Here is a 25,122-nt window from a genome sequence, read left to right as displayed (position 1 = left end):
CATCCTTGAATAGTCATCTATAAAAAACATTATGTATCTGTCACCTTTGTAGCTTTGTACTTCAATAGGACCACACAAGTCAATATGAACTAGCTCTAATACTTCATTAGAAGTATAGGTCTTGCTTTTGAAAGTTGACTTGGTCATCTTCCCTAGTTGGCATTGTTTGCACATGGAGTTATCAGGCTTCTTCAACTTTGGTAGACCTCTGACCTTCTTCATTTTGCTGATGCTTATCAAATTGTCAAAATTTGCATGACATAACCTCTTGTGCCATAACCATACATCATCAGTTTGAACAATGAAACAAGAAGCATCTTCCATGCCTAGGTAAAACAAATTACTCCTAGTCTGGTCACCTTTTCCTATTAGACTTCCTTGAGAATCATCTTAGCAATTCCATTTCCAAATTCAACCTTGTATCATATGCTGCCTAACTATGAGACACTTAACAATTTATAATTCAAGCCTTCAACATAGTATGCATTATCACATGTTATCCTTTTAGTAAGCTTGATACTACCTTTCCCTTTGATCTGACATGGTGCATTGTTACCAAATCTAAGACTATTTCCTTCATAGTGCGTAAAGGTAATGAACTTACTTTTGTCTCCAGTCATCTAATGAGAATATTTGCTATCTATGATCCATTTATCATTCTTTTTCATGCAGGTTACTAGGGCAGTTGCTTCATCTTCATCTGATTCATCTTTCATAGCCACATAGACTACTTCATCATCATTCTCGTCAGAGTCTTCTTCAACAATATAGCATATTTTGCCTTTACCTTTGTAGTCCTTGTTGTCCTCCTTTTTGTTCTTGAAGTTTCCTCCATCCTTGTAATTTTTCTTTTGTGTGCATCTAGCTGCAATGTGACCAACTTCATTACAATTGAAACAAATGATTGGAAGCTTACCTTTGAATTTGCCTCTTCCTCTGTGAAATCTTCTTGCTAGTAATGCCTCCAATTGGTCCACATCATCTTCATCAGTTTTTTTGTCATTGGATACATACTTTCCTTTTCCATTCTTTTTCTTTGTTTGCACCTCCTCATTGTCTTTTATTTTCATCTTGGCTTTGAATGCAGATTCAAAGTTTTCTGGCTTCTAGTTGTCAAAGTTGGATAGCTCAAAGGCAGTGAGTCTTCCAATTATTCCTTCAAATGACAATGTGTTGCTTGGTACACACCTTAACTCTTGGATGGCTGATACTCGTATAGCATAGATAGGAAGCAAAGTTCTCAAGTATTTGCTACATACTATTTCTTTTGCTAACTGTCCTCCTAGGCTTCTTATGGAACTTACTACTTCCTTCATCCTTGCACCATATTGAGCAGCATTCTCTTGTTCTTCCATTTTTATGTCATCAAACTTTCCTCTTAGGCTCTCTCTTTTGTCTCTCTTGACATTTTCATCTCCTCCATAGATTCCTTATAATGTTTCCCACATTTGATGTGTAGTATCGCATCCTTTAATGTCATCATACTCAGCATAGCTTAGTGTTGAAGTAATATCTAACATCACTTGATTGTGCTCCTTCTTCTTGCTCATGTCATCTGCAGTGAGAGTTCCTCAAGGATCTACATGATCAACTATGATTGAGGTCTATGCATAGTCACCTATTGATTCGAGATGTAGCTTCATCAGACTTTGCCATGCAACAAAGTTATCTTTGTTTAGCTTGGGAACTTTTCTCTTGGACATCTTGATCTTCCTGCTGCTAGTACCTTGAAACAAATCAGCAATGAGCTCTGATACCAATTGTTAGAATTCTTTTAGAATAATTGAGAGGAGGAGGAGGGGTGAATCATTTATCCAAAGTGAACTGATGTCCAATTCAAACTTTCTAATAAAATAGGAGTGAAACAGAAGTGTTATCCTTCTTCTTTCTTATCATGCATGCAATTAAACATTAAACAATCATAAAAAGTAAACATGCATCACTACATAACACAAATAATTTTGGTAACCTAGAAACCCTCCAAGAATAAGAAGGTAAAACTGGAGTGGGGATGATACCCACAAAATAACTGCGCAATTGATTTCAACCACTCCTGATGGTCTACCCTGTTAAAGGCCTGCCCTGTTAGAGGCTACAACACACTGTTAATGTGACCCTATTAAAGGATTTCTATACCATGTTAGGAGTTTTCCTTATTAGAGGACTTAAGAACATTCAACTTAGAATGCCACCCTGTTAAAGGATTTACATAGAGCTGTTAAGCTCACCCAAGTCCATGGGATTTACAGTCACCTTTTCAAAAGAATCTTTCATCCCTCTCTAAGGATCTCCTATCCTCCTCCTAAGGATCTCTTATCCTTCTCCTAAGGATCTCTTTATTCTTCTCCTGAGGATCTCTTTATCCTTCTCTTGAGGCTTATCCACCTAGTTGTTAAGCTAACCTAGCAATATAGGATTTCAATATCTAATACAATGGTAAAAGAGTATTAGAAGGGTTTTGACATGATACAGATTGCAACTTCAACCTTGCAGATTTCATATCACTCTTCAGTTCTTTTCTCCAACTTGACTTTCCTCCCTTGTAGTGCTGACAACTTGTTCACCCTTCAAGATCTATCTCCTTGAGTTCTTCCACTCATTATGCCAATGTACTCCATGGTCACTTGATCAATTGAGAGTCTTGATGCTCTATTCTTACTCCTCTTGGCTTCTTCACACGAACACACTTCAGAGAAACTCCCTCTCATACATGCCCTTTTGATCTCTGACCTATAACTCCTTATAAAGAAGTTTTGTTCTTCATTTCCCGCTCAAATCTTAATTTGATCTTGAGAAAATGGTATTGTTTTCCCTCCAAATTGTTTCTTCGAGAAACTTCATGATAAATCCATTAGCATTTTCCTTGAATTGGTTTGCATGGTTTACATAAAATTCTATGACATCTACTCATCATCCTTATCATCCAACTAATTCACAACATTTGATGTAACAAACTTATCACTGCTGATCTGGCGAATCTTTGACTTAACAAATAATGCAGTAACTCAGCATCATTGATTTACTGATGCTCAGCTCCTTTTGTGTTACTTAGCTTCTACTGTTATTTTTCTAACACTTGGCACCTGAAGGACTACTCGACACCTATAGCATTTCTACTTTGCTTGACACTTGAAGACTTACTTGGCACTTGAAGATCACTTAGCACCTATTGGATTTCTCGACACATACTAAAGTTGAACTTGCTCGACTTCAACTAAGAATTTTCTCAACTCTAACTAGCTTCCTTAGCTCTCTCTAATGAACTTAGTTAGGCTTTACAAATGACTTAGTTAAACCTTACATCTTTGTTGTGTCTTAGTGTGTCCATCTTCTTAAAGTATGTCATCAATACACTATTTCATCAATGGCTTAGTTGATCCTTATAGTTCATTACAACATCATAACTTCAACCTTTCTCTAGGTACTCTAGTTACATATTATTGATTGTCTCCTCCTTGTCAATCAACCAATTAATAGTATTTGGATGACTTAAGGAATTTTCATTCCTACAAGTAGCAAGTTTGACATCAATGACAAAATAATGATTGAAAACATTATCTACCAGTTCCATTATTCTTCATTCATGATCTTTTCAATCATTTCCAACAAAAATTTCCACAGAAAATCTGGAATAAATTATCTGATACTTAAGGTGGAGCAATGAGATTTTTATGGTAGGCTTATAATTCTAAAATGAACCTTCTTGTAGAAAATGAGAACATTTTGAGCTTGTATGAAAAACTTACTAAAAATAGCAAGTTCCCAAAAATAGCAAACCCCCTGTCTACTAGTCCTTATTAAAATAGAAAAGATTGTAAATAAAAATATTTTTGGGTGATGCAAGATTTCTCTTACACCCAAGATGCTCCTACATCAGGCACCCAAGGTAATTTGAGAAGTAACCCCATCATGTCTCAGGTGTTTAAAGAAAAACCAAGATGATTAACCTCCTCCCTTTCTAGTGATGATAAATCCTCTCCTAGTCTCCCTTTCCATTTGACTAGGTATTCCTCATAATTTTTATTCCTTGTACTTTTTCCAATATGATTGTCCAGTGTCTCCTCAATCTCATTTGTAGCTAAACTAGCTGTTGGAATACTCCACTACACTTCTACAACTTCATCTCCATCACCTCCTTCATAATACTTTGTCAAATCTAAAATATAAAATAATGGTAAAATATTCAATTCAATAGGAAACTCCACTTCATAAGAATTTCCATAATCATAACTTTTTACTATCTTGCACAGTCTAAACTTCTTCATTTTTAGCTTATTATATGTACACACTAGAAAATGCTCCTTTCTCAAATGAACTGTGACTTCATCTTCCAATTTGAAATTTCTTATAACTCCTTTTCACATATGCCTTAGCCTTGTATTGTGTATTCATTTTTATGGTGTTCTTCCTCACCTCCTCATGGAATGTTCGGAAAATTCTTCTCCTTCAGCATTACTTATCTCTCCTTTATCCAACTACTGCAATTTAGAAACATTTTTGGGACTACTCCCATATACAATCTAGAATGGTGATTTATCAACACTCCTGTTGATAGAATTATTATATACAAATTCTTCCTATGGTAAAATTAGATCCATCCTTTTGGTTTATCCCCAACCAAGCATCTTAGCAAGTTTCCCAAATTGTGATTCACAACTTCTATCTATCCATCTGTCTGTGGATGATGTGATGAATTGAATTTCAACTTTGTCTTCAATTTTTTCCACAATGTATGCCATAAATACCCAAAAAAATTGGTATCTCAATCTAAAAATATACTCTTTGGTAGATCATGTAGTCTCATCACTTCTCTGAAAAACAACTCTACCATAACATCACTAGTCTTCTTGCAAGGAATAAAATGTGTCATCTTTCAAAACATATTAACCACCACAAAAATAAAATCATGCCCTTGTTGTGTCCTTTGTAATCCAAGAACAAAACCCATGTTGACATCCTCTCACAACTTATCTAGTATAGGTAATGGATGATACAATCCTATATTCTGCTTCACTCCTTTCACCATCTGACATACTCTACAACTCTATACAAAATTCTTCACATCTTGCTACAATTGTAGCAAGTAATAATTCTCAGCAATCAAAGCTATGATTTTACCTCTCTCAAAATATCTATCCAATCCTCCACTATGCTTCTCCTTGATGAGATTCTCCCTCATTAAACTTATATGAATGCATAATTGGCTTCTTTTGAACAACATACTATCTTGAATCATGAAATCCAACCATTTTTTCTATCAAGTGTAATAGGTTTTGTAGAAGCCTTTTATGCTTCACCAAAATCAATATCATCTGGATACAAAGTATTGAGTTCCTTACACCCAACCACCTCTATCTACATTCCTATCAAAAAAAAACTTCTTCTACTAAGAGCATTTGAAACTTTGTTAGACTTCATACTATTGTGTTTCAAAAAAAAATGTATAACTCTACAAAAATGCAACCCACTTCAAATGCCTTTGGTTTAATTTTCCTTTACTATTCAAATATTGAAAATCTTGATGATAAATAAAGAAAAAAACCTAATTAGGAAGAAGATAGTGTCTCCAGTTCTTCAATGCTTTAACTATAGCATAAAATTTCTAATCATAAATAGAATACTTTCTATTTGCATCATTCAACTTCTCACTAAAATAAGCAATAGGTCTACCTTCTTGGCTCAAAATAGCTCCTATTGTAGTACCACTATCATTGATGTCTACTTGAAATACCTTTTTAAAATTAGGAAGTGCTAAAACAAGTCGCTTAGTAACTTCCTATTTCAATAGATTAAAACTCTTCGTTGCTCCTATAGCCATTTAAATTCTTTCCTATCCCCTCTCATTGTTTCAGTCAAGGGTCCACAAATATTGCTAAAACCTCTTATGAACTTTCTACAAAAACTAGCCATTCCATGAAAAGATCTTACCTTTGTCACACTCCTTAGAGTAGACCATTCAAGGATAGCTTTCACTTTCTTCAGGTCCATTTTTAGACCTTCTCTTGAGACTAGAAATCCTAGGTACACCAACTCCTTCTTTAAAAAATTTCACTTCTTTAGGTTTATCAAAAACTTTTCTTCCCTCAACTTATCAAACACCTTGAGAATATGCATCAAATACTCCTCCAATGTTTTACTAAATATCAAAATATCATCTAGGTAAATAATGACAAACCTACCCAAAAAATCATTTAATACCTCATTCATGAGCCACATGAAAGTGCTTGGTACATTGGTTAGCCCAAAAGGCATGACTAAACACTCATACAGTCCTTCTCTTGTACTCAAAGCAATCTTCCACTTATCACCTTCTCTGATACGAATCTGATGGTACCCATTCTTCAGATTTATCTTTGTGAAATAATCAACTCCAATCAAATGATCCATAATATCATCGATCCTTGGCAATGGAAATCTATACTTATTGTGATCTTGTTGACAATGTGAGAATCTATGCACATACTCCATTCTCCATTCTTCTTTGGTGCTAATACAATTGGTATAGCATGTGGACTTAGACTCTCTCAAATCAACCTCTTCTACAACAACTCATGAACTTTTATGTTCAACTCTTCACTTTCGATTGGTGTCATTATGTGTGCTTCCTTGTTTGGAAAAGTAGCTCTTAGAACCAAGTCCATCTGGTGACTAATCTTCCTCATTGGGGAGAAATCCATAAGTACATTATCTGATACAATATCAAAAAACTCTCCCAACATATCTACAACTTCTACAGGTACCTCCTCTACTTCTTCTTTACTATATTTTGGAATTATAACAAAACACATATGCTCATGCTTCATACCTTTGAGAAACTCTTTTCTATCAATAAAACATATTCTAGAAACATTACATACCTTTTCTTCTTTATCTTTCAATGGCTTCAACTTATGCTTCACTCCATCTTTGGTTAGAGTGTAGGTATTTGCTTGCCCATCGTGTACAATATGCCTATCAAACTGCCATGGCCTACCCATCGACATATGACATATGTCCATAGCTATGATATCACATAACATCTCATCCTGGTAGCTTCCAATCTTGAACTCTACTAAGCACTACTCATTGATCGTGACCTTCTAATCATCTTGCACCCAAGCAATACGATATGGACACAGGTGTTTCTATCTCTTCAGCTTCAACTTTGTGACCATCATTTATGATGCCAGATTGTTAGTACTTCCACAATTAATGATCACATCACAAAAATTATCTTCACATCTACACCTTGTATGAAACAAGTTCCTTCTTTGATCAGGTTCATTCTCGCCACTCACCAGGATTCTTCTATTAACTAGGACTTCTTCTCTTTTTTAACATCTTTAGAATGTGATGATCTGGAATCTTCATCAACATGTTCAACTCTGGGCTAGCCTTCTGTTCTTCAATCTATCCTTTCTTAGCATCAAGAACATTCAAATGCTCTATGCCCTTCTTCTCTATAGTGAAAACATTTCCCATGGAAGCCTCCTCTTCTAGATCCTTGTCCTCTACCTCTTCCTCTCTGATCTTTTTTGTTGTAATCATGGAAATAATTGAAATTTTTTCCCCTTAGGTTTCAACTACTACTTCTAGCCTTGTCCTTATTCTTCTAATCATCATTATGGCCACCATAAGATTGTTTGCTAGATCTTCTACCATGATCTTTTCCACTATTCTTATTGTCAAACGTCTTTCTTAGTTTCTCCTTAGTTCTTACGGGAAAACTAGTATGCCTCCTCAATACTCTTCATTCAAACTAGACTTAGCTCATCCTAAATACTTGTCCTTAACCCATTAAGATAATGGGCCAATTTCTCCTTATCATCTTCTGCATAGCTAGTTCATTCAAACTAGACTTAGCTCATCCTAAATACTTCGCCTTAACCCATTAAGATAATGGGCCAATTTCTCCTTATCATTTTTTGCATAGCCAGTTCTAATGGGAACTTGGTAGAACTCTTTGGTATACTCTTGAACATATTTTCCCACTTCCTTCTAACCTTGCATTTTCTTCAATAGAGCAAGCTCGTAATCCATAGAAATGAATTATTGCTTCATTTTAGCTATCATCTGATCCCATCTGGTGATTTTTTCCTCTCCCTTTCTATTTTGCTCCAACTAAACCTCCTACCACTAAATATTTTCATGTCCCTTTAATTTTTCCTTCACAAACTTGACCCCATTAGGATCATCAATATCTTCATAGTCAAAGTACTCTAGTTCATTGATCCAATCGATCAGCTCCTCTAGATTAAAATTTCCCAAAAATGTGGGAACCTCAAACTTAGGTCTTTCTCTAATCTTGGAGATGACCTTAAAAAGCCTCTCTTCCTCTAGGTTTAGAACTACCTCTAGTTTGACATTTTCTTCTTCTTCATCCTTATCCTCACTTTCAACCCTTATAGGAAAATTTATTCCTCTATGAATTTTTTCTTCTAATGCTTGCATTTTTCTTTGGATGGCTCTAAAAATCTCAAGTTTAACACCTATAGCTCTTCCACCACACTCTCTTCATGGGGGCATTTTTTTTCTTTCACTAAAACCATAGTGCAAACTACATTACAATCGGTGATATGTCTACACACTCGACCCAAACCACAATCCTGGTGTAAACTACTTCACATTCAATTATCTATCCACACACTCAAGAACTCTAGCTTTGATACCACGTGATGAAGGGTGCTCCCATTAATACCATAAACACATAACAAAAACAAATAAACAACAACAAATGTGAGAACAAAATATGGACTTCTTATTATTTCCGCAAATGTAGAATTCTAGAATTCACAAGTACAATATGCTAACCCACATGAGTGCCTTAATCACATTAATATGCAAGACTAAGTTGTGAACTACCACCTAGAGTTGTTCTAGACAATGTTTGGGACTTTCTTAAATAGGCAATTTTATGCCACCTGAGAAGGTTCTAGAAATTCAAACTTAATACCTAGGGCCAATAGACCCTAAAAATACATATAGAGTCGTCCAAATACATCTTTGAAAATTATTTTAGAAATTTTTGATAGCCCAACTTTGGAATGTCGTAACTCTCAAACCATTGCTCTAATTGGCTATTATAACACCTTTTTGGAAATGCCATCTCCTGATCTACAAACTTAAAATTGTGTAAGTGCCCTTTTGTCAAGTTTTTGGACCTCATTTGGGAACTCTAAGGCCTTTAACAATGAACCTAGAGAGTTTCTCCTAAATTTTTCATTGATATTCACTCAATAACTCATATAATACTTAAGGTGGAGCAATGAGATTTTTATGGTAGGCTTATAATTCTGAAATGAAACTTCATCTAGAAAATGAGAACATTTTGAGCTTGTATGAAAAACTTACTAAAAATAGAAAATTTCCAAAAATAGCAACCCCCTATCTACTAGTCCTTATTAAAATAGAAAAGGCTGAAAATAAAAATATTTTTGGGTGATGCAAGATTTCTCTTACACCAGGGATGTCCTGCATCATATTTCTAGATTTCTTGGGTATTTGTGGATTGTTTTGAGTTTTCTTGGACTTAACATTATATGAATTTGATTGTTTGTTGTCATTAGAGGAAGGTAAATAATCTCGAAAGGAGAATTTTCTTGATGATGTTTTATCTTCCTCCTTTAGTCTTTGAAGTTGAGAACTCATTAATTGGATTTGTTTCTTCATGTTTGCAATAAGTATCTCTTCTTCCTCATTAGAAATATTACAGTTAGTCCATTTGTTGTTAGCCATTATGACGTCCTAGGTTTATGTGAAGTAGAAAAACTCTCTTCCACCTTTAGTTGCAATAGTAATAGGTAGAAAATGTTTGACAGGTTTAGACTAAGACCACACTTAAAACATTGTCTCAAAGTAGGTGTAAGTGATAGCAAGGGTGATGTTTTCCAAGGTATGAATAGTCATAAAATTGATAGCTAGAACAACCAATACATTTGACTATCATGATGACAAGGGATAACAACATAGTAGAACAAGTAGAATAGTGGAGCAAAGAGACTAGTTCAAATGTGGGTCAAAAGTGTTCAACCAAGATAGTTTAGTTTCAGATAGTTGTAAATAGATTTTTGTAGGGACTCATAGACTAGTTTTGACTTGTTTGATGTTCATGCAAATTTTGGACTTTGAATACTCAAACACACCAAATACATCAACAATCCTGTCAAGACTTTCAACTAGGATATACAAAGATTAACTATAGGGCATCCTCAATATACACAAGGTACATGAGGCCCAAATCTATAGATAAAAGAAAATAATGCCATATAGTCAGGAGGAGATAGTAACCCAAATCTCCACCTTCACTTCCCAAAGGTAAAAGTTCTTTGGGGCTTAGCCAAGAGTGATAAGATTATACTTCCAAGAGAGGTGTCTTTCAATTCACCTCTCAATATTTATACTCTACCAAAACATTGGTGTTGAGGTCATCCCAAGGGGTGATGAAATCCCCAAGCAAGCATCCTAAAAATAAAACAAGTCCACTTATTTCTTATGCACTCAAGATCACTTGAAGATGCAAGTGGAGTGAATACGTAAGTAGCCTTGGGTTTTAAAAGACACTTGTTCTTTCCTAATGAATCTTTAGATTTTTTAATCTAAAGACACTCGTGTTTAGTATGCAAGTTTCTTTCCAACTTATAGCACTGTCAACATAACAAAAATTGAGAGTTCATCAACATAAGTAAATTGAGTGTCGTCAACATAAGAAATAAATAGGGAAAGAGTCAATTCCTTTATGCATTCAAGATTGAATGAGTGTTCTTTTTAAACACCAAACTTGAGTGTTAAAGATTCATTCCAATGAAACCATGTAAATTTCCTTTAAGAATTCAAGATAGTGTTTTAGCATGCATTCCAATGAAAACTTTAAATTTTATTTCATGGTATTCAAGATTGATTTTAGCAACATTGATTCAATGAAAGATTTATTAATTTATTAAGACACTCAAGATTGAATTTGATTGTTTCAACTTTGAAGGCATTCAAGAGTGTGTTTGGATTTTAAATATAATTGTAACATTCATTCAAAAACAAATGATTAATCATTCAAGTTCATTCCTTCCTAATTTAAATTCCTTCCACGCGTGCTTCCTTTCCGCTTTTCATAGACAAATCTGAATATTTTATTGTGAGCTCCTGATAACATCCCAAACCTGCAATAAAAATTTTGAGTTAAAATTATGTGACTTCTATCATAAATTAATTTTTTAATGAAATATAATTTTAAAAATTATTAAAAAATAGACGTTTGATCAGACAAATCTACAAAAATTAATGGAGAAAGCATCCCAAATTTGCAATAAAATTTCTAGATCAAGATTCCATGATTTGGGTGATAAATGAATTTTTATGAAACATCATAAAAAAGTTATTAAAAATAGACTTTTGATCAAAAAATCTAAATTTTTTTTATGAGCCGCACATATCCATATCAACCTACATAAAATATTTCATTGTTTAGTTCGATTGTTTGTGCCTAAATATGATTTTTTTATGAAAGATAACATTAAAAAAAATTAATATTGAAAACCAACCCAAAAATTTGATTTTTTGTTTTGAGCTAAGCATGCATATATAAATCTACAAAAAATCATTCATTTGCCAGATCTATGATTTGAGTCCAAAATGATTTTTTTTATAAAAAAATAATAAATATCAAAAATCAATCCAAAAAAAATCTGATTTTTATTTTATAACCTGAAAACATCAAGATAAACCTGCAAAAAAATATATATTAATAATTTCTATGTCTTTTAAGAGATATGAAAAAATCTTTAAAAACTTGTAGGCAAAAATTAATCAGCATTTGAAAAGTGAGAATTTGAGGCGAAATATCAGGTTTAGCCCCACGGTGGGTGCCAAAAATTTCAGTGCTAAAATTAGGTAGATGCACACTTCAACATAGTTATTGTTTGTGAGGTTCATCCAAGAATGAACATGAGATTGTTCATCCTAAACATCTACACAATGCAACATGTTGCCTCCTATCTAGATGGGGTTCTTTAATTTCTCTTAGCATCAAGAGTTCAGTAAACCATAGATCATTACTCGAATGAAGGATTTAGGAGAATGAATGCTACTATATTTTTGTATTTTCAATGCAAGTATTAATTAATCTAGAATGATATGGAAAGAAACTATTAATCTAGTAAGTAAATAGAATTCTAGTTTAGCATGAATGCAACTAAAATCTAGAATGAAAAGCTATTAAAAATCTAAGAAATCTAATGCACAATAATATAGCATGAATTTGGGATAATTTAACTACTGAAATTGCCCCCTTTTTGGAATGAGAGGTAGAAAGCCTCATTTTATAGAAATTCAAACAAATCAATGGTCAAGGTTGATTTGAATGAAAGGTTGAGATTGATTCAAAGTTGAGTTCAAATAGAAAGTTTCTATCAAAGAGGGATCTTTTGAGTTATTTTGGGAAATAAGATTTAGTTGAGAGTTAGTTGACTAATTTATTTCCCTTTCTTTTAAGTTACTCAAAGTTTCCATTTTTTGAACTCAAGATGAGATCTTTGGAAGATGTTTGAAGATTTAATTAAATGTCACCTCATATTTGATGATTTTTTCAATTAATGAATTATTTAAATTCAATAATTGAAATGAGGAGATATTATTTAATTAAATATGTTTAATTCCTATTGTGTATTAGCTAAAATGGGTGAATTTAATTTAATTAAAGTACTAGGACTTATAATTAAATTAATTCAATTAAAAGGTTAATTTAGCCGATTTAAGTCGATGTTTAGCAACTAAATAAGATTTCTAATTAATACAGATTAAGGGTTTTTTGTATTTGACATTTAGGTCAATTAAAGACAAGTTGTCAAAAATGCCTAGTGTAATAAGACTTTATGATTAAGAGATTGATGTTGATAATAATGCAACAAAATTGGTTCAAAATAGCAAGTTGCCAATTTTGGGGTATTACAAGTAGGAGAAACCTAAGTATTGGCAGTCAAGTTGAGTTGGTAGATTCTAAGAAGGTTTGAGATTAACATGGAAAGAAAACTTGTAGCACACCGAGGATAGATGTGAAGAAACCAAAGAATAAAAAAAGGAAAGAGTGTACAAGTTGAAGACTTGGAGGATATGTATGTGAAAAACCAGTTTGGGATTTATGTGTTGAATCCTAGAAGATGTTCTTCCATCTACTAAGAACATATTTTTGAACTTGGAGTGTCTAGTGCAGGAGCATCCTAGGATTTTTTGCAATCATGCATGGTCAGTGGTATTTGGCTAAGTGTTGTGGTTTTGTGTGCTCGATATGTATTGTATGCATGGCATATGATGGTGCTAAGTGTTTCTTGTCAGAACTTAGCACACATTTCTAGCTCGGTGAAACTTGGATATGGTTTGCCCGAGTTGCTCGATTACTTCTAGAGGACTTGGTGTGTTCTTTAGCTCACTTTGCACTGGCAAGCTTAGCTTGGTTTGCATAGTTTAGGTTGTAGTGATGCCCAAGTTAGCTTAGTTGATGAAAAAGCTTGATTATGTCTGGAAGAATGCTAACACTCATCTTTTTCTTTTTTATTCTCAATTTGGTCTTGGTTTGTGTTGGTGTCGATTTGTCTATGAGATGAATTTTGGCATTTAATTTATGTATGGGTGTTTAATTTATCTTCTAGCTAACTTGTGGCCCAACATATATTTAATGTAAGGGATTTAATTTAATTTGTAATGAAGGGGTCTAATTGTGGCTTACTTAGGTATAAGTAGGGGGTTTTTTGGAGTCTTTATGCATGACATTATCATCCAGCTTGGGGAAGAGGATGTAGGGTAGATGCAAACTTTAAAGAGCTAGTAGCTACAGATTGAGAACTAGAAGATTGCTTAGTGGACCTGAGGGTACAAGTGTGGTTATTATTGGTGTTCTTATCTAGTTGTAGACCTGGACTAGCTAGGATTAAGATTGTAGGTTGGATCTTGTGGGATCTTATAGAACTAATATTGTAATTGTTGTTTGTATTTGGCCCTATAGTTGTGCATTGCATGTAATCGACTATTTGATGAATAAAGTGTTCTAATTTGGTATTAGATCTTAGATTATTGTTGCATTGTTGTTTTGTTTCTATTATGTGGTTATTTGTTGGGGGCTAGGACATCTCCTTTGGGGATTCTCCTACCTTGCACTACATTAGATATGCAAAGTTAGTTTGAAGCGCACTACAAGAGTACAAAGAATGAATACACTTTATTGTCTCAACTCACACAAATAAAGAAGGAACCTAGTGTTCCTATGAGAGACTTTATTGCAAAGTTCAAAAAATTGGCCAACCAATTTCCTAATATAAGTAGACTAATAGTGGATAATCAAAAGAAAAAAATCATTAGCTCAAAGCCCCTAACATCAATTTTTTTAAACCGGATGAGTGCACATTGCTAATCTTCAAGCTACCCAAACCTTGGAAATAGAATTGGAAGATATTTTGATAGCAGTCAAAAACTGGAAGAGAGAGATTCACAGTGGAGTTTTGAAAAGTTTTGCTATTGGTACAACCAATAACATTAAGTTCATACTTCAGAAGCTATCAAATGAGATGATTTCCATGAAAAGTCAAATAGGGAAAATTGTTCCCTCCTTCCAGCAACCTTACTAAGACATTCCCAGAGGCAACATGAAGGCAAACCATTGCAATTACCATATGCTCAGCAAAAGCTTTCCATTGAGGCAACTCCCAAAAATTTAAAAAATTGTATATATTTCACCTAAGAGCAAATCACAGTGGTTATTTTTTCCTAGCGATGAATAGATACAATTAGCTTAGTACTAATAATGAGCTAGCAATTGAATATCCCAAAAGTGAAGATGATTCTACTCCCCCTAGTAACTCTGAAACATTTTTCTTGGAGTATGAATCAAATTGGGATGTTGGAGGTGACTACTTCGCCATGTTATATGGAGTGCAAATGATTGTGGCAACAAGAAGTTAAAGAGACCAAAACTGAGTGAACCCAGTTCCTGCCCAGAACATAGCCCTTGGCTCTTCACTAACTATAGCTAGAGTGTCTAATTTCTCATCTTGGAGGAAAGAGTAGACAAGATTTAGACCAAATGATAAGCCCCATTCCTCATTTGATATTATTCAATATTGTAAAGATGCTCATATCCATTCCCCTTGATTATATGAAAACTCACCCTACCAAATTGAAAAAGCTAGTAGACTATTGTAAAGGCAAGGCTAATTGTAATACACACCTAATATTAATGCCATCATTAGCAATGACCAACCCCAACTGAATAATGGCCACTTAGTTGATGAAGAACTTGCCTTATCTATGATGTTTAAAGAAGGAGAAGCTTTAGCCTTAGCTACCTCTCCTAGTCAAAAACCCAATCCATTTTACATGTCCTTATACATAAATGATCATAAACTGAGTAATTGCATGATTGATTCTGAAGCCTTTGATAATGTCATGCCTTCCTTGGTTGCTTATGATTTAGGCTTGACCTTTACCAAGACATTTGGAAATTTCTATTCCATGAATGCAAAATAGGTCCCTCTTTTAGGGAAAGTAAAAGGTGCATATGTAACATTAGTCGTGCACTCCACAAGGAGAATAAATTGACCATCCTAATAGTTGATATTCTAGCTAGCTATGGAAAACTTTTGAGTAGAATTTTTTGTAGAGATATGGGAAGGAAATCAAGATGGATTGGTCTCATGCCATAATTCCTATTGGTAGTAAGAAGATCAAGTTAGAACCTAATGAGAAGTCCAAATCCATTGTCATGAAATTTGATGATCCTAAAGCCTAGATTCTATGTCAAGAGATGGAATTCGGAAACTACATATTTTTCTTTGACTTCATTCATTCAAAAGAATAATTGGATCCTCCTAGTGACCAAAGTATTTGAACCTTAAAGTTTGATGGCAGTTGTACTACTGCTAGATTAGGTGTTGGCATGGTTCTCATTTCCTTGGATGGAGATATAACACAACTTTCATACAAGATGCAATTCAAGAACACTAATAATACAAAAAAGTACAAAGCAATTATGTTGGGTATCACTATTTCAAAGTAGAGAGGGGTGAAAATTCTAAGAGAATAAGGAGATGTCGAGCTTATACTGAATAATGTTTGATCACAATACATTTTGAAGAATGCAAGGCTTCAAAGCTATAGAAATAGGGTTTGGGATAAAATTGAGGACCCGGATGCCTTCTCAATACAAGTTGTTCCTAGGGAATAGAATGTTAGGATAGATATGTTAGCTACCTCATCTTCACTTCTACTTCCACATCCATAGTTCATAGATAATCAATAAAAAGTTGAAGTCTTGTTTAGACCCAATGTACCTGATAATGTTGAATCATAGTGAGTATTCAACAATAATAAGAAAATTCAATGTTTTCTAAAGGGGCTTGAACCTTTCAATGACAAATACTTTGAAGGAAGCAAGAATTCCTATCAAGAGTTTTTTCCTAATAGCAAGAAAGATTCAGAGCTTGGTGTTGAACAAATTAAAGGTAATAAGATTCCTAGACACCTCATTTCTCTTGAAAAAAATTTTGATAGACATGATGCATTTATTAGATGGGAATGGGGTAGGAAAGGTGGAACCTCCAGAGAATTTGAAGGATTGAATATCGGTGCTAAGTATAAACCCAAGATGGTTAATGTTGGTAACATTTTCTCATATAAAGAAAGGACTAAGGATAGAGGACTATTTTCTAAATACCAAGACATTTTTTCTTCGAGATATGAGGAACTAAAGACCTTTAGAAATGGTGATTTCAAGCACAAAATTCCCCTCAATCCTAAAGCCACTCCTTTCAAACAAAAGCAATGTAATTATAACCCAAGAGTCTCAAATTCCATTTTTAGAGAAGTTCATAGGATGCTAGAAGCAAGAATCATCTACCCAATATGCCATTCAACTTGGATAGCGAACATTGTCCCTATTCAGAAAAAGAATGAGGAAATCAAAATTAATGTGGACTTCAAAAATCTGAATCAAGCTTCTTTTAAGGACGATTACACCCTACCCAACATGGATCATCTACTTCAAATAGTGGTTGGCTCAGAGATGATGTCCATGTTAGATGGCTTTTCAGGTTTCAATCAAATAGAGGTAGACCTAGAAGATCAGTTTAAAACAACATTCACCTCCCCTTGGGGAACATTTTCCTATAATAGAAGTCCCTTTAGGTTGACTAATGTTGGATCCACCTTCCAAAGGGCCATGGGTTCTTCCTTTGTTGACCTCAAGGACAAAATTATTGTCATATACTTAGATGATTTGATAGTACTTAGATGATTTGATAGTCTTCTCCAAGAAAAGAGAAAATCGCTTGAAGGACCTAGAGAAAGAAGTAAAAAGGTGTAGGGAACATGGGTTTTCACTCAACCCCAAGAAGTTTGTTTTCTATGTTACCAAAGGTAGCTTACTTGGTCACATAGTTTCCCAAGAAGGTATGAAGAAGGTATGTTACAACTGCTGGCGCTCAAAATTGTAGTCCAAATTTTGAGCACTATTGAAGAATTTGAGCCCTATAAATGCTTTTAATGCCTATGTACCTGGCTATCCATTTGAGCCCCTAGGGTGTTTAATGTTTCTAACAACCTCCATTTAGTGTTTTTAAGCATTCCATGATAATAAATTGAGATCTTGAGCCATCTTGTTAAGTCTTGTTTTGAGCAAATGTCAAATCTGCATTTTTCCCCTGTGTCAAACAGCAACAAGAAACCCTATTTGCACTTTAATATCTCACACCCAAACTTGCGTCATGACTCATAACTTTGGGAGTATCTACTTTCCATACTTGAGAACCTATGGTTCAAATTTAAAGTCATTTTGAGTTCATTTGATTAGGTTTTTAATCCCTCAAAGTTGGTCAGTTACTATTTTCACACATTTGCAAAATGTTCATAATTCTAGGAAGTCCTGTTTGTCGTGTTATAACTTTTGACCAGTTGACCAAAATATTGAAATTCCTTTTGTGTTGCTTTTTAAATGTCAAATACTTTTTATGTTTCAAGTTTCAGCTTATGATGAATCTGTTTGATCAGTTTTCAAATGCAATTTATAACTTTTTACTGGTGTCAGTATTTGCAAATTTGTCAGGACCCCTGTTTGAGACGTTATAACTTGAGATCCATGATTGCCTAGATAGAATCAATTGTACCAATATGTTTTCCTCTGAAAATACTCCAATTTTGTTAGTTTTTAAGTCATGAAAAATCCATTTTCACAACTTTCCAGGTCAATTCCATTTGCAAAAATCATTTTTCAAACATTTTTTCTAGTTGCAAAATTTTGAGTAGCCTACTTTGACTAATTGCCATTTGTGCCTTGTTATTCATCATGAGGCCAAATCACATATTCATACTCACCTCATGACAGAGATTTAATGCCCTATTTTTTGTCTTTGCATGTGCCCATTTTCCTAGTTTTCTGAGCCAAATCCAAACCCAGTTTGTTGTTTTCTAACATGTTTGCTTGCAGGTAAATCTGAGAAGACAACTTTGACAGTCAATATCTTTTGAATTAAAATTCATTATAAGATGAGATTTGACATGGCACCAGTATACAGAACATAGATTCAGTGTGTCAAGTTTTAGAGCTTGGTCAGTTGTCCGGGTCAATTTTTAAAGGCAGTCAAATGAGCTCTTGGCACCAAATTTAGAGTTTGCAAAAAAGTGGGTAAATGAGTTTAAATGATCAAATTAATGCTCAAAATCAATTTCAGTAAGTATTGTGAGGTTATTGGGCTAGTTTGAGGATCCAGTCATTCAAAAACAAAAAAAAATTAGCCTAACCCACTTTGGGGTCCGACTAATCCTGGCAAATTTATTGGGAAAGTAATCAGGTTGAGGTTCAGAGTTTACTTTCACTAGATTCAAATATTAATAATGACTATTGCATAGGATTTATATGTGAGATGAAAAGGTTTGTAGGCGGCAATGGAATGTTGGAAGAGTTTTCCAGCAATGATGGTGAAGAGGGGGGATTAAGGCTGGTGCAAGGATCATTGAAGTAGAGATTGACAACAATATCAAGTACTTACCATGTGGAATTGAATTCTAATGATGTGGGTTTCCAAGATAAATATGTTCTTCAAGAGATCATCAAAGAAATGGTCAAAGAGCAGGCCATGGTAAAACAAAGAAGATGGCAAAGTCTAATCAAGATTCTGAGGTTTTAAAAGAAAAAGCCATGCCAATGGTCAAAGCTAATGCAATATATGTGAAAAGAAATTTGTAATAAAAGCAAGCCAACACAAAAGCATATATGAAGCAAGCTAATGCCATTGAAGGGATCTACTGCGATGAAAAAGATGTGGTGATTGAAAAACTTTAGACACCTATGTATCTTTAAAGTTGTAAATAAGACTAAGAAACCTTGGGTATGGTGGGACTGTGTTACTGATTTCCACATCAGATGTCAAATAAAAAATAATAATAAAAGAAGGAATGTGCAGATTTAGTGATCAAATCTCTAGGAATCGATACCAAAAAGATAGAAAATTGCACTGGAGTTCCAAATGTAGATTAGGAAAACCTGTATTGAAAGCTAAGCAAGATGCATAGGTCGGCCATGGATTTCACGGTTATGTAACAATATTGCCCACTCTCATAATAAACAATAGACAATATAGAGGTAAATTAGATGAAGGAGCTCATGCATGGAAATGGAGTTCTAGCAAGGAGAAAAAGTCTACGCAAAGAAAGTGCAGATTCAAAAAGGAACAAAGGAAGCATCAAGCAGAAAACCACACTATAGGTAGAGAGGCCTACATGAAGGTAGGGGATGACTTCATGATATGAATATCATGTAATAAGTAAAGGAGGTGGCCATGAAGAAGGATCCTCATTTAAGTGCACACAACAAATATGAAAAGGAGCTTGAACATCTAATTAAAAAGAGAGCATTGTTTTTTATTAACAACACCCCACGTATTGAAGTAGGCAATCGGCTAGAGAAGTCCACGCATGAGAGGGAGCAATGTTGGGCATGACTGAAGGTTCACAAAAATGTTGAGACGCCCATGAACAAGGGAATAGCCCATTGAGATAGTGATGGCTTTGGAGGATGAGTTTGCATTGGAAATTCTAGACAAAAGGGCCCATTCAACGCATGAGAAGAAGCTCCAACATTCTATGCTCGATCAATAATACCAACATAAATGAAGAAAGCAGTGACAGAGGGAAAAAAGGCATCAAGAATGAGGGGACAACATCTACAGGGGAGGCTCCACATTTTTATATTAAGTCGTAGCAAATCTTCTAGGCAGTCCACGTAGGAGTCAAAGCATAACGGAGATCTCCATGCAAGCTAGAGAAAGTCACAGCAATATAAATGGAGGAGCCCATTCACAATGGAGCAACCCACAATCAAACAAGAGTGATAGAAGAAGGGGATTCGTCACCCCCTCTGTATGCCAGATGTTTTCCACTGTCTGGGAAAGGTGTCTCATGCTACTCTTAGTGCCATTGCTCGACATCTTTGACTCCAGACTGATGTGTTCAATCTACTGCTCGATGACTTGCATCTGCCCGCAAATGAGGTTTCATCATCTGCGCTAGTTGCCACATATACACTCATTCTATATAGAATGGAAAGGGTCTACTTAGAGGGCTAAAGCCGCCATGTCTCAAGAAGGATCCTGCATAGTCAAAGAGGAAACCAGTAAAGATAATAATCCCACATTACAGGTGGGGGAGGTTTTAAAATGTTTAAGTATGATTCCAGGCAAGGCAAGGCAAGGCAGGCTTTCATGCGGGGCCCATCCAACCGATCAGATAATGTCAGCATGATGTGGAAAATTTTTGATAGAGCATGCAAGGGTGATGATGTGGCACCCATATCTAGATGCAACACGATGATGGCAAGTGGCAAGATCGGGCAGTGGGCGCATGCCCCCAAAACAGAGTTGTGTGAAGGTTAAATAATGCGAGCATGCAGAAATTTGCCACATGGCACTGCGAGCCCAGTCGACAGTGACATGGCAAAGATGTGCAGTTCAAACAGGATGCACAGGATTGTGACACGTGTCATGATCGAACGATTGTCACTTCCCCACAATAAGAAGATGCGTAATGGTTAAATATTGCAAGAATGCCTAATTGCGACACGTAGCATCGAACCTAGAAAAATGGTGACGTGGCAGTGTAAGTTTCAAGTAAATCAAAGGATGACACATGGCATCTGTTGGCAATAGTTAACCAGTCAAAAATTGACAAGTGGCAATCGGTCAAAGTCTATTGACCCAGATGAAGGAATGTTAGGAAAATAAGTAGAATGATTTTAAATTTTCATTTTATTTTATTTCCAACCAGTATGTACGTGCATGATTTGTTTTAAGCTCAAAAAGGCTTTTAATATAAAGTGTTAACTTTAGACATTTTTTAATTTTTCAAATTTAAAAATCAAAGAGGTTGCAGTCTGAGTTTTCAACCAGAGGGGACTATTTTTCAAATGAAGATTTCAAGTGTTTCCGAGAGGCTAGATATGTCTTATCATATACCATCGAAATCGTAAGAATCTAAATTTTCCTTTTTTGAAGTTAGTTTTTGCATAGGTGCTTCCTGGTTTGAGTTATAGCTAGAAACATGAATTTTGGGGCTTTCTCAATGGAATGGGTAAAAACTAAAAATCCAATTAGAGGATCAGTAAAACTTGGTAAGAATGCAGTTGGAGTTCACTTTGCTCACATTCACTCAGTAAAACCCAATTTTTGCCAAGCATTTTAGTGGGCTTCAGATAATTTGATGACTCACAGGTTTTCATCATTTAGGAAAGGATATTTGCAAACTAGTTACATGAATGATGAAAAAAAAATTAGATTAATATGTGGAAAGAGGAGAGAGGTTTTTCAGTTGCAAGAGATTGAATTTCAAGTGGACAGGTGGCAGTTGCATAATAGATCCAAGAATTCTTTCTTGTCTATATCTTTCTATCTTTCATTCATTGTAGGGGTTCCAATTTTTTGTTACTGAGAAATCGGTAGGTTCTAGTTTTTTGTGACTAAGAAACCGGTAGGTTCCAGTCTTTGGAGAAAAACAAGTCACTACTAAGATACCAAGTATTGGATCCAGTTTTGATGTGTTCCCATACTGTGACACCATACATTCTTCAGCATATTCTCTCTTGTATGAACAACAGTAGGAAGGAATATATAGATAGTTCAGATATGTTATGTGTTTTTTGTGTTTTCATTTTCATGCATATGACTGTATAATTTCAAGGAAATTAATACAAAGAATAGCAAGTTGAGTTTCAATTGAATCTTATCTCCTTTATTAGCTAATTTTCATTTTTTTGCAATCTTTGACATAGAGCTTAGCTTGTAGTTGCAATCCCTTAAGGCTGTATGTTATTCATTGTTGCTTATGACCCAAGAGGTTGTGTAAATGCTTCAGGGAATCAACAGGGTTGCAAGTTTATTGATAGGGATATCATGTAAGAATGGGATTTAATTTGAGCAATGATGTCTATTTACAAGTTAAATAGATAGATCAGATGTCTGAGTATGTAAACAAGTATCAAATATCCATATGTATGCATTTGATTCATGGATTTGCCAAATGGTTAAGGCATTGATTAGTTTATAGGATCACTTAGTTCTTGTTGCTGCATACTAGGGGTTTTGTTGAATTCAACATTATAAATCAAACGTGTTTTACTCTTTCATGTTAAAGAGCTATAATAGAATGCCCTCACTCAACTTATGAAATTCCTAGATCTGCATTTAGCTATTGTAGATTGATGTTATTTCATGAGTTATTAGGAGAAATAAGGGTTTTATCTACTTCATATTAGATTCAGTGTATGCTTTGATAACTGGTACCATATAAAGAATCTATAGGTCTACTCGCCTAGGTTTTGCAGAACCTGAAGAAGAAGAAGGGTCTAGCCTTATAGTTGGCCTTGTGTATGAATGGGCATGTTGAAAATGGGAGTTAGCTGCCCCTAGATGTGTTTTGTTCTCATCAAGGTAATTGGAAACTGGTAACATTTTCAAACACCAACAACAACTATCTAGCAATTAATTTTACTAGTAAGTAAATCTAGAGTCAAGTCCTTCTTTGGACAGGTGAATTTTCTAAGATTCTTCATCCTTGATTTTTAGAAAATTACCAAATGCATAGTTGACATGATGAAAGGTAGCCAAATATTCAAATGGAACGACTCTAGGAGAAAGGAATTTGATCAAATCAAGGATGTCATTACTAAATCTCTTGTACTGGTCCACCCAGATTACACCAAAGAATTCATACTATATTGATATGCATCAGCTCATACACTTTCTACAATACTTGTGTAGGAAAACAAGGAAGGTATTCAAACACCAATTTCTTTTATGAGTACTCCTCTCAAGAAGCATGAGTTTAGATATTCTCAAATGGAAAAGCACACATATGTAGTGGTAAGAGAACTCAAGAATTTTAGGTTTTATGTATTACATTCACATTCTATTGTATATGTACCTGATTTGGCTATCAAGAGCATATTAACCCAATAAGAAATAGGATGTAACACTAGAGGAGAATGGATAGCCAAAGTTCAAGAGTATGATATTGAAATGAAGCCAATAAAATTGGTGCAAGGAAATGGCATGTGCAAATTGATTGTTGAAAATCAAGATTCAAGTCAATAAGGGGAATTCTCAAGAGCATTAATAGTCAATCTCCAAGACCCTTTGTTTTCAAACATTGCCTATTTCTCACTTACAGAGATTTCCCTAAAGGACTGACATACAAGCAAAAAAGGAATCTTAGAATAAAATCATGTAATTATGTCATCTATGATGACCAATTGTACCAAAGAGAAATTGATGGAACCTTCTTAAGATGTGTGGAATAGCCTCACTAAGATATATTGCTTCACATGTTCCACAATGAGGCATGAGGTGGGCATTTCTCTTCTACAATTATAGCCTACAAGATTCTCAAGCAATGCTACTATTAGCCTTGTATGTTTAAAGATGCTTATGAGTGGGTGGAAAAATGTTATAAATTTAGGATGTTTTCTAGCAAGCCTCAATTAGTTTCCTTGCCACTAAATCCAATTGTAATAGAAGGCCCCTTTTAGCACTAGGGAATTGACTTTATTGGACCAATTAATCCTCCTTTTTTTGCCAGTCACTTATACGTTATCACAGCTATGGGCTATTTCGACAAATGGGTGGAAGAAAAGCCCACCAAGAGAACTACCTCTAAAGTTGTTTTTGAGTTTTTCAAAGAGAACATCTTGGTGGGATTTGGGGTGCCACTAAAGCTTGTTATGGATAATGCCACTTAGTTTTCCTCTATGGAGATTATAGAATTTTTCTATCACAATAGTGTCCACTTCGTTCATTCATCAAACTACTTCCCTCAAGGGAATGATCAAGCATAATCAAGTAATAAAAACTTGATTAACATTATAAAGAAATAGGTCTCTGAGAATCAGAAGGACTAACACAAACTACTACATGAAGCTCTCTAGGTACATAGAGTGACACCCAAGAAGGCCATCGGCACTTCTCCATTTGAACTAGTATATGGAGTCAAAGCTATCCTTTCACTCCTATTAGAACTATCCATATGCAAGCTACAACAAGTAATTGAGGACTCAATATTCCACAACATCTTGGGAAAGTGGATCATGTACCTCACTAAGCTAGAAGAAGAACTTGAGAAACTAGTCGATCACATTACAAAACATTAGAAGCATGTGAAAACCTTCTTTGATAAGAAGGTCAAACCAAGGAAGTCCATGGAGGGTTATTCAGTCCTATTATGGGATAAGAGGCATGAACCTAAAGGTATGTACCATAAGTTTGATTCCCTTGGAAAGGCCCTTTCAAAATTATGCAAGTAAATTAGAATAATTCTTTCATTCTAGCCTATCCCTTTAGAGATATTTTTCTATTTTTCTATAATGGCCAAGATTTAAATCTTTATCAAGTTTAGAATTGAAAGCAGGTAGCACCTATAGTTTGTGTTAGTCTAGGTAAGGTTTTGCTTTTACATATTTCCTTTCTTTTTTTTCCTGCTCTCCTAGGCTAGTTTTCCTTTTCGTTGTCTGTGTAGTTTAGATCTGCCCATTGTAGTTTATCATTCTAGCTATGAAAAATTGGATATTCTAGGCCCCTTCTCAAACATTTGCAATGCCTGCATCTCAAGTAAGAGCCAATTGTTTCC

Source organism: Cupressus sempervirens, chromosome 5 (assembly GCF_028749045.1).
Source record: "Cupressus sempervirens isolate cs-2001-9-10 chromosome 5, ASM2874904v1, whole genome shotgun sequence".
Lineage (NCBI taxonomy): Eukaryota > Viridiplantae > Streptophyta > Pinopsida > Cupressales > Cupressaceae > Cupressus > Cupressus sempervirens.
The sequence above is the reverse complement of the archived record's forward strand: the minus strand, read 5'-3'. Positions refer to the sequence as shown.